This window comes from Bos grunniens, chromosome 20 (assembly GCF_055505025.1).
Source record: "Bos grunniens cultivar Pamir isolate PY7600 chromosome 20, Bosgru_T2T1.0, whole genome shotgun sequence".
In the NCBI taxonomy this organism is placed as follows: domain Eukaryota; kingdom Metazoa; phylum Chordata; class Mammalia; order Artiodactyla; family Bovidae; genus Bos; species Bos grunniens.
Window position 1 is genome coordinate 73,140,317 of NC_141184.1, and position 10,685 is coordinate 73,151,001.

Genomic DNA, 10,685 nt, shown 5'->3' on the forward strand with positions numbered 1-10,685 from the left:
AGCCTCGAGCACCCGGGATTCCCAGGTGGTCTCCCATCCAAGATACTAACCAGGCCCGACCCTGCTTAGCTTCCGAGATCAGACGAGATCGGGCGCCTTCAGGCTGAGACGGCCTGAGACGGTGGCGCTTGGCTCGGGGCGCCCTAAGAGCCTTGCGCTTCGCCTCCCTTTCGCTCTGCCCTGCAGGTCGGGCCAACGGGCCGCACCTCTCGTCGCGGGGCATGCTGTACTTGAGCCGCACGACCCGCGACCGGACTCCAGCCTGCTGACGCCGGCCCGCCCCCCCACCCCCACCCCCCGAACACCGCCAACACCAGACCAGCAAGCGCCTGGCCGGGCCCGGGGGCCCGAGGGGCTTCCAGGACCCCCCATTGACCGGGAGGTCGTGCGTGCGTGCGTGCGCGCGGGGCCTGGGGGCTGGGCTGAGGGGTGCGGAGGTCTCGGCGCCCTCCCACCCGCGGCCACTCCAGACCCGGCCGCGCTCGCTGAGCCGGGCCTCCCCCCGATCCCATTCGCTGCTCAGGCCCGCGCGGCCCCGGAGGTGTCGGTCTTCGGCGCCCGCCGCCTCCCAACCCCCGGGGCCCAGGGGCCTCTGAACCTCCTGCGGGCCTAGACGCAGCGAAACTTGAGCGCCCAACTTGCCCGGCACCTGTCCGGTGCCCAAACCCACCAGAAGCCAGGGAGGCGCGGTCGACCGGAGCGCCTCAGCCCCTCCCCTTCGCACTACCGAGGCCCCCCCTTTGCCCCCACGCCAAGCCCTCGACCTTCCTGAGAGAGCAGACGAGCCACAGGCAGGCACACAGACAGACACACAGACACTCGCACGCACCCACGCCAAGGGAGACAGCTGGCCTGCGCAAGCTCCTCAGCCAGAGCCAGAGCGCCTGGGAGAGGCCGGGGCCAGACGAACGGGCCGGCGGCTGGCTGTCAGGAGATACAGAGGCAGAAATACATGAAGATTCCGAGACAGACTCCAAGACGGCAAGAGGAGATACACACACACACACACACACACACACACACACACACACACACACACTTGAGTGTGGTCTTTGGAAATACTTGTGTTCGTAGTTGCTGGGTTGAGCCCAACTTTAATACAACCCATGGACTGCGGCCCATCAGGCTCCTCTGTCCGTGGCATTTCCCAGGCGAGGATACTGGGAGTGGGTTGCCATTTCCTTCTCCGGCGGGATCTTCCCGACCCAGGGATCAAACCCCAGTCTCCTGCGCGCGGATGCCTTGCCATCTGAACCAGGACATTGCTAATTCCCTAGGCAAAATACAAAGAATAGAGCTCGTGTTCTACTAAATGGAAAGACGATTTCAAAAACAGAAGCTGTCCTTTGTTGGTATCTTTGAATCTTTATGTAGTTTTCGTTGATTTTTACTGTTAAGGCTAACTGAACAAGGCAAGAGAGAAACCCCAGAATTGAAAAGCAATTGACGGTTTTGAAAGAAACATGTGCAGGCGAAGCTCTCTTCTTTTTGAGAGATGGTTAAATGCAAAATCTTGATTCAACACATATGACTTTTGTGCACTTTATTTCAAATCTCCATGACAAAACCCTAAGGCGTCCAGGAAGAAAGGAGTAGAGGGGCAGACACAAAGAGCAACCTTTCCCCTTGGTGCCATCGCAACCAGCTGCTTAGTTCCTTCATCTCAAGGACTATCATCTGGGCTTCTCTGGTTTGTCTGATTCTTGTTTCGGGGACCGTTTCTCGTCACAAGGCTGTCAACAGTGGGGGTGGGTGGTGTGTGTGGGGGGGGGGGGGAGGGGGGGAGCCCTTCTTTCCATTCCACATGAGACCCAGTGGACAATCCAGGCCCTGCCCACTGCATTGAGTGTGCAGCAACAATATCAACGGTAATGCCGGTGAACAATGCGTATTCCTGGAATCCACTCCGTTGGCTACTGACTGTGTGTGCTGGTGGTCTGGAACCTAGACCTGGAAGCTTTCTGGATGATTGCAAATGACACCAAAGTCTGAGGACGATGGAAGATCTTCACATTTCTGCAAGAGCCACACACCTCCAGAAGGAACCACAAGACTTGCCTGAAATGGTCAAGGTATAAGTATTGGACTCAACGTTGGAAGGTCTCCACCTTTGCTATGGAAGTCAAACGATCTTTCTTTGAAATGAAAATGGAGCCTACTGAACGTTCACATTCTTCTAGAGCATTTGAAAAGCCCTAACTTGTAGAAATCTGCTGTACGAGTTCCTTGAAAGCAAGACCCTCTATGTATGGATATGTCTTCATGCCTTAGATTGTGCCTCGAATATAGTGTACCCATCAACCCAGGAAAGGAAAGAATTGAATCGCCAAATATACAAAGAGATCAAAAGTGCCGAGCCAAGTGACCCCTTGAGGCTTCCAAGAGCTTTTCTGTCTTTCACACACTAAGTAAATACTGAGCACCTACGATGAGCTAGGAGGCATGTAATAAGTTTCAGGGAATAGAAGGCGGAGAGAAGAAGACACAGAGTTCCTGCTTTCACTGAGACGACTCTAATGATACATCACAGGCAGATCCTTTGAGAACCTATAGAGGGGCCTCTTCCCTCACCACAAAACCTGGGTGTCAGGGAAGGCTTTCCAGAGGCACCATTTCGTTGAGGTCCATAGGTTGAACCTAGGTAAACCAGGGTTGAGATGCAGGAAGAATTTCAGGCAGGGAAAATAGCATCTTGGAAGGCTATGTGACCAGGGAAACTTAGGACATTCAAGAAACGAAAAATGCCCTATGGGATGGAAGCCAAAGAGTGCAGAGGGCATTCCAGGCAAAAGACATCAGAGAAGAACGTGAGGAGCAAGCCTGAAGGGAAGTGGTCGTATCTTCAATATGCTGGGAAAATACGAGAGCCGTTGGAGCAGGGAGGTGACAGCATTGCATCTGCATTTCCAAAAGGTCATCTTGCTCCACGTCACTAATGATTGGAGAGGCTCAACTCCAAACTCCAAGGAGGGACCACTTCACATGAGTCCGACTGGGCCTCACTGCGATGTCTGTCAATAACCGATGCTGGAGAAGATGTGGAGCAAAGGGAACTCTCCTCCACGGTGAGTAGGAATGGGCGTGGGTAGAGCCGGTATGGAAAAGAATATGGAGGTTCCCGAAGGAACTAAAAGTGGAAGTAGCCTATGGTCCAGCAGTCCGACTCCCAGGCATAGATCCACCCACGGTATAAGTGAACAAGATAGATGCCCCGTTTGGGCACATCTATCTGTGCGTGCGCGCGCACATGCGCATGCGCGATCGCCTCGAGGCAGGGGGTGGGGCGGGGGCCGGGGCTCTGGCTGGAGTCGGTGCAAGCCCCGGGATCGCCTGAGGCAAGCCAAAGGAGCCCCAGGTGGAGACGGGACTGCCGGTCGTCGGGTGTCCTGGAAGCCGAATGCGAATGCGGAGGGGCTCGCGGGCCGCGCGGAGGCAACCCAGGTCTGCAGCGGGAGTCGGGGCCCCGGCCACCCGCTCCCCGCGGCCCGGGAGGGGCTGGGGCTGCGGGGGGGATCCAAGAATCGGGACGCGCGGCGGGGGCTAAAGGACCTCTTCTGGTAGGCAAAAAGCCTCGAGCACCCGGGATTCCCAGGTGGTCTCCCATCCAAGATACTAACCAGGCCCGACCCTGCTTAGCTTCCGAGATCAGACGAGATCGGGCGCCTTCAGGCTGATACGGCCTGAGACGGTGGCGCTTGGCTCGGGGCGCCCTAAGAGCCTTGCGCTTCGCCTCCCTTTCGCTCTGCCCTGCAGGTCGGGCCAACGGGCCGCACCTCTCGTCGCGGGGCATGCTGTACTTGAGCCGCACGACCCGCGACCGGACTCCAGCCTGCTGACGCCGGCCCGCCCCCCCACCCCCACCCCCCGAACACCGCCAACACCAGACCAGCAAGCGCCTGGCCGGGCCCGGGGGCCCGAGGGGCTTCCAGGACCCCCCATTGACCGGGAGGTCGTGCGTGCGTGCGTGCGCGCGGGGCCTGGGGGCTGGGCTGAGGGGTGCGGAGGTCTCGGCGCCCTCCCACCCGCGGCCACTCCAGACCCGGCCGCGCTCGCTGAGCCGGGCCTCCCCCCGATCCCATTCGCTGCTCAGGCCCGCGCGGCCCCGGAGGTGTCGGTCTTCGGCGCCCGCCGCCTCCCAACCCCCGGGGCCCAGGGGCCTCTGAACCTCCTGCGGGCCTAGACGCAGCGAAACTTGAGCGCCCAACTTGCCCGGCACCTGTCCGGTGCCCAAACCCACCAGAAGCCAGGGAGGCGCGGTCGACCGGAGCGCCTCAGCCCCTCCCCTTCGCACTACCGAGGCCCCCCCTTTGCCCCCACGCCAAGCCCTCGACCTTCCTGAGAGAGCAGACGAGCCACAGGCAGGCACACAGACAGACACACAGACACTCGCACGCACCCACGCCAAGGGAGACAGCTGGCCTGCGCAAGCTCCTCAGCCAGAGCCAGAGCGCCTGGGAGAGGCCGGGGCCAGACGAACGGGCCGGCGGCTGGCTGTCAGGAGATACAGAGGCAGAAATACATGAAGATTCCGAGACAGACTCCAAGACGGCAAGAGGAGATACACACACACACACACACACACACACACACACACACACTTGAGTGTGGTCTTTGGAAATACTTGTGTTCGTAGTTGCTGGGTTGAGCCCAACTTTAATACAACCCATGGACTGCGGCCCATCAGGCTCCTCTGTCCGTGGCATTTCCCAGGCGAGGATACTGGGAGTGGGTTGCCATTTCCTTCTCCGGCGGGATCTTCCCGACCCAGGGATCAAACCCCAGTCTCCTGCGCGCGGATGCCTTGCCATCTGAACCAGGACATTGCTAATTCCCTAGGCAAAATACAAAGAATAGAGCTCGTGTTCTACTAAATGGAAAGACGATTTCAAAAACAGAAGCTGTCCTTTGTTGGTATCTTTGAATCTTTATGTAGTTTTCGTTGATTTTTACTGTTAAGGCTAACTGAACAAGGCAAGAGAGAAACCCCAGAATTGAAAAGCAATTGACGGTTTTGAAAGAAACATGTGCAGGCGAAGCTCTCTTCCTTTTTGAGAGATGGTTAAATGCAAAATCTTGATTCAACACATATGACTTTTGTGCACTTTATTTCAAATCTCCATGACAAAACCCTAAGGCGTCCAGGAAGAAAGGAGTAGAGGGGCAGACACAAAGAGCAACCTTTCCCCTTGGTGCCATCGCAACCAGCTGCTTAGTTCCTTCATCTCAAGGACTATCATCTGGGCTTCTCTGGTTTGTCTGATTCTTGTTTCGGGGACCGTTTCTCGTCACAAGGCTGTCAACAGTGGGGGTGGGTGGTGTGTGTGTGGGGGGGGGGGAGGGGGGGAGCCCTTCTTTCCATTCCACATGAGACCCAGTGGACAATCCAGGCCCTGCCCACTGCATTGAGTGTGCAGCAACAATATCAACGGTAATGCCGGTGAACAATGCGTATTCCTGGAATCCACTCCGTTGGCTACTGACTGTGTGTGCTGGTGGTCTGGAACCTAGACCTGGAAGCTTTCTGGATGATTGCAAATGACACCAAAGTCTGAGGACGATGGAAGATCTTCACATTTCTGCAAGAGCCACACACCTCCAGAAGGAACCACAAGACTTGCCTGAAATGGTCAAGGTATAAGTATTGGACTCAACGTTGGAAGGTCTCCACCTTTGCTATGGAAGTCAAACGATCTTTCTTTGAAATGAAAATGGAGCCTACTGAACGTTCACATTCTTCTAGAGCATTTGAAAAGCCCTAACTTGTAGAAATCTGCTGTACGAGTTCCTTGAAAGCAAGACCCTCTATGTATGGATATGTCTTCATGCCTTAGATTGTGCCTCGAATATAGTGTACCCATCAACCCAGGAAAGGAAAGAATTGAATCGCCAAATATACAAAGAGATCAAAAGTGCCGAGCCAAGTGACCCCTTGAGGCTTCCAAGAGCTTTTCTGTCTTTCACACACTAAGTAAATACTGAGCACCTACGATGAGCTAGGAGGCATGTAATAAGTTTCAGGGAATAGAAGGCGGAGAGAAGAAGACACAGAGTTCCTGCTTTCACTGAGACGACTCTAATGATACATCACAGGCAGATCCTTTGAGAACCTATAGAGGGGCCTCTTCCCTCACCACAAAACCTGGGTGTCAGGGAAGGCTTTCCAGAGGCACCATTTCGTTGAGGTCCATAGGTTGAACCTAGGTAAACCAGGGTTGAGATGCAGGAAGAATTTCAGGCAGGGAAAATAGCATCTTGGAAGGCTATGTGACCAGGGAAACTTAGGACATTCAAGAAACGAAAAATGCCCTATGGGATGGAAGCCAAAGAGTGCAGAGGGCATTCCAGGCAAAAGACATCAGAGAAGAACGTGAGGAGCAAGCCTGAAGGGAAGTGGTCGTATCTTCAATATGCTGGGAAAATACGAGAGCCGTTGGAGCAGGGAGGTGACAGCATTGCATCTGCATTTCCAAAAGGTCATCTTGCTCCACGTCACTAATGATTGGAGAGGCTCAACTCCAAACTCCAAGGAGGGACCACTTCACATGAGTCCGACTGGGCCTCACTGCGATGTCTGTCAATAACCGATGCTGGAGAAGATGTGGAGCAAAGGGAACTCTCCTCCACGGTGAGTAGGAATGGGCGTGGGTAGAGCCGGTATGGAAAAGAATATGGAGGTTCCCGAAGGAACTAAAAGTGGAAGTAGCCTATGGTCCAGCAGTCCGACTCCCAGGCATAGATCCACCCACGGTATAAGTGAACAAGATAGATGCCCCGTTTGGGCACATCTATCTGTGCGTGCGCGCGCACATGCGCATGCGCGATCGCCTCGAGGCAGGGGGTGGGGCGGGGGCCGGGGCTCTGGCTGGAGTCGGTGCAAGCCCCGGGATTGCCTGAGGCAAGCCAAAGGAGCCCCAGGTGGAGACGGGACTGCCGGTCGTCGGGTGTCCTGGAAGCCGAATGCGAATGCGGAGGGGCTCGCGGGCCGCGCGGAGGCAACCCAGGTCTGCAGCGGGAGTCGGGGCCCCGGCCACCCGCTCCCCGCGGCCCGGGAGGGGCTGGGGCTGCGGGGGGGATCCAAGAATCGGGACGCGCGGCGGGGGCTAAAGGACCTCTTCTGGTAGGCAAAAAGCCTCGAGCACCCGGGATTCCCAGGTGGTCTCCCATCCAAGATACTAACCAGGCCCGACCCTGCTTAGCTTCCGAGATCAGACGAGATCGGGCGCCTTCAGGCTGAGACGGTGGCGCTTGGCTCGGGGCGCCCTAAGAGCCTTGCGCTTCGCCTCCCTTTCGCTCTGCCCTGCAGGTCGGGCCAACGGGCCGCACCTCTCGTCGCGGGGCATGCTGTACTTGAGCCGCACGACCCGCGACCGGACTCCAGCCTGCTGACGCCGGCCCGCCCCCCCACCCCCACCCCCCGAACACCGCCAACACCAGACCAGCAAGCGCCTGGCCGGGCCCGGGGGCCCGAGGGGCTTCCAGGACCCCCCATTGACCGGGAGGTCGTGCGTGCGTGCGTGCGCGCGGGGCCTGGGGGCTGGGCTGAGGGGTGCGGAGGTCTCGGCGCCCTCCCACCCGCGGCCACTCCAGACCCGGCCGCGCTCGCTGAGCCGGGCCTCCCCCCGATCCCATTCGCTGCTCAGGCCCGCGCGGCCCCGGAGGTGTCGGTCTTCGGCGCCCGCCGCCTCCCAACCCCCGGGGCCCAGGGGCCTCTGAACCTCCTGCGGGCCTAGACGCAGCGAAACTTGAGCGCCCAACTTGCCCGGCACCTGTCCGGTGCCCAAACCCACCAGAAGCCAGGGAGGCGCGGTCGACCGGAGCGCCTCAGCCCCTCCCCTTCGCACTACCGAGGCCCCCCCTTTGCCCCCACGCCAAGCCCTCGACCTTCCTGAGAGAGCAGACGAGCCACAGGCAGGCACACAGACAGACACACAGACACTCGCACGCACCCACGCCAAGGGAGACAGCTGGCCTGCGCAAGCTCCTCAGCCAGAGCCAGAGCGCCTGGGAGAGGCCGGGGCCAGACGAACGGGCCGGCGGCTGGCTGTCAGGAGATACAGAGGCAGAAATACATGAAGATTCCGAGACAGACTCCAAGACGGCAAGAGGAGATACACACACACACACACACACACACACACACACACACACACACACACTTGAGTGTGGTCTTTGGAAATACTTGTGTTCGTAGTTGCTGGGTTGAGCCCAACTTTAATACAACCCATGGACTGCGGCCCATCAGGCTCCTCTGTCCGTGGCATTTCCCAGGCGAGGATACTGGGAGTGGGTTGCCATTTCCTTCTCCGGCGGGATCTTCCCGACCCAGGGATCAAACCCCAGTCTCCTGCGCGCGGATGCCTTGCCATCTGAACCAGGACATTGCTAATTCCCTAGGCAAAATACAAAGAATAGAGCTCGTGTTCTACTAAATGGAAAGACGATTTCAAAAACAGAAGCTGTCCTTTGTTGGTATCTTTGAATCTTTATGTAGTTTTCGTTGATTTTTACTGTTAAGGCTAACTGAACAAGGCAAGAGAGAAACCCCAGAATTGAAAAGCAATTGACGGTTTTGAAAGAAACATGTGCAGGCGAAGCTCTCTTCCTTTTTGAGAGATGGTTAAATGCAAAATCTTGATTCAACACATATGACTTTTGTGCACTTTATTTCAAATCTCCATGACAAAACCCTAAGGCGTCCAGGAAGAAAGGAGTAGAGGGGCAGACACAAAGAGCAACCTTTCCCCTTGGTGCCATCGCAACCAGCTGCTTAGTTCCTTCATCTCAAGGACTATCATCTGGGCTTCTCTGGTTTGTCTGATTCTTGTTTCGGGGACCGTTTCTCGTCACAAGGCTGTCAACAGTGGGGGTGGGTGGTGTGTGTGTGTGGGGGGGGGAGGGGGGGAGCCCTTCTTTCCATTCCACATGAGACCCAGTGGACAATCCAGGCCCTGCCCACTGCATTGAGTGTGCAGCAACAATATCAACGGTAATGCCGGTGAACAATGCGTATTCCTGGAATCCACTCCGTTGGCTACTGACTGTGTGTGCTGGTGGTCTGGAACCTAGACCTGGAAGCTTTCTGGATGATTGCAAATGACACCAAAGTCTGAGGACGATGGAAGATCTTCACATTTCTGCAAGAGCCACACACCTCCAGAAGGAACCACAAGACTTGCCTGAAATGGTCAAGGTATAAGTATTGGACTCAACGTTGGAAGGTCTCCACCTTTGCTATGGAAGTCAAACGATCTTTCTTTGAAATGAAAATGGAGCCTACTGAACGTTCACATTCTTCTAGAGCATTTGAAAAGCCCTAACTTGTAGAAATCTGCTGTACGAGTTCCTTGAAAGCAAGACCCTCTATGTATGGATATGTCTTCATGCCTTAGATTGTGCCTCGAATATAGTGTACCCATCAACCCAGGAAAGGAAAGAATTGAATCGCCAAATATACAAAGAGATCAAAAGTGCCGAGCCAAGTGACCCCTTGAGGCTTCCAAGAGCTTTTCTGTCTTTCACACACTAAGTAAATACTGAGCACCTACGATGAGCTAGGAGGCATGTAATAAGTTTCAGGGAATAGAAGGCGGAGAGAAGAAGACACAGAGTTCCTGCTTTCACTGAGACGACTCTAATGATACATCACAGGCAGATCCTTTGAGAACCTATAGAGGGGCCTCTTCCCTCACCACAAAACCTGGGTGTCAGGGAAGGCTTTCCAGAGGCACCATTTCGTTGAGGTCCATAGGTTGAACCTAGGTAAACCAGGGTTGAGATGCAGGAAGAATTTCAGGCAGGGAAAATAGCATCTTGGAAGGCTATGTGACCAGGGAAACTTAGGACATTCAAGAAACGAAAAATGCCCTATGGGATGGAAGCCAAAGAGTGCAGAGGGCATTCCAGGCAAAAGACATCAGAGAAGAACGTGAGGAGCAAGCCTGAAGGGAAGTGGTCGTATCTTCAATATGCTGGGAAAATACGAGAGCCGTTGGAGCAGGGAGGTGACAGCATTGCATCTGCATTTCCAAAAGGTCATCTTGCTCCACGTCACTAATGATTGGAGAGGCTCAACTCCAAACTCCAAGGAGGGACCACTTCACATGAGTCCGACTGGGCCTCACTGCGATGTCTGTCAATAACCGATGCTGGAGAAGATGTGGAGCAAAGGGAACTCTCCTCCACGGTGAGTAGGAATGGGCGTGGGTAGAGCCGGTATGGAAAAGAATATGGAGGTTCCCGAAGGAACTAAAAGTGGAAGTAGCCTATGGTCCAGCAGTCCGACTCCCAGGCATAGATCCACCCACGGTATAAGTGAACAAGATAGATGCCCCGTTTGGGCACATCTATCTGTGCGTGCGCGCGCACATGCGCATGCGCGATCGCCTCGAGGCAGGGGGTGGGGCGGGGGCCGGGGCTCTGGCTGGAGTCGGTGCAAGCCCCGGGATTGCCTGAGGCAAGCCAAAGGAGCCCCAGGTGGAGACGGGACTGCCGGTCGTCGGGTGTCCTGGAAGCCGAATGCGAATGCGGAGGGGCTCGCGGGCCGCGCGGAGGCAACCCAGGTCTGCAGCGGGAGTCGGGGCCCCGGCCACCCGCTCCCCGCGGCCCGGGAGGGGCTGGGGCTGCGGGGGGGATCCAAGAATCGGGACGCGCGGCGGGGGCTAAAGGACCTCTTCTGGTAGGCAAAA

General features: G+C 56.4%; 2 pseudogenes; both read right to left on the minus strand.

The window, feature by feature from the left end:
* LOC147350778 (5S ribosomal RNA) lies at positions 1-120 on the minus strand (annotated as a pseudogene).
* Positions 121-3,567: 3,447 nt separating this feature from the next.
* LOC147350779 (5S ribosomal RNA) lies at positions 3,568-3,687 on the minus strand (annotated as a pseudogene).
* Between the last annotated feature and the right edge of the window lie 6,998 nt (positions 3,688-10,685).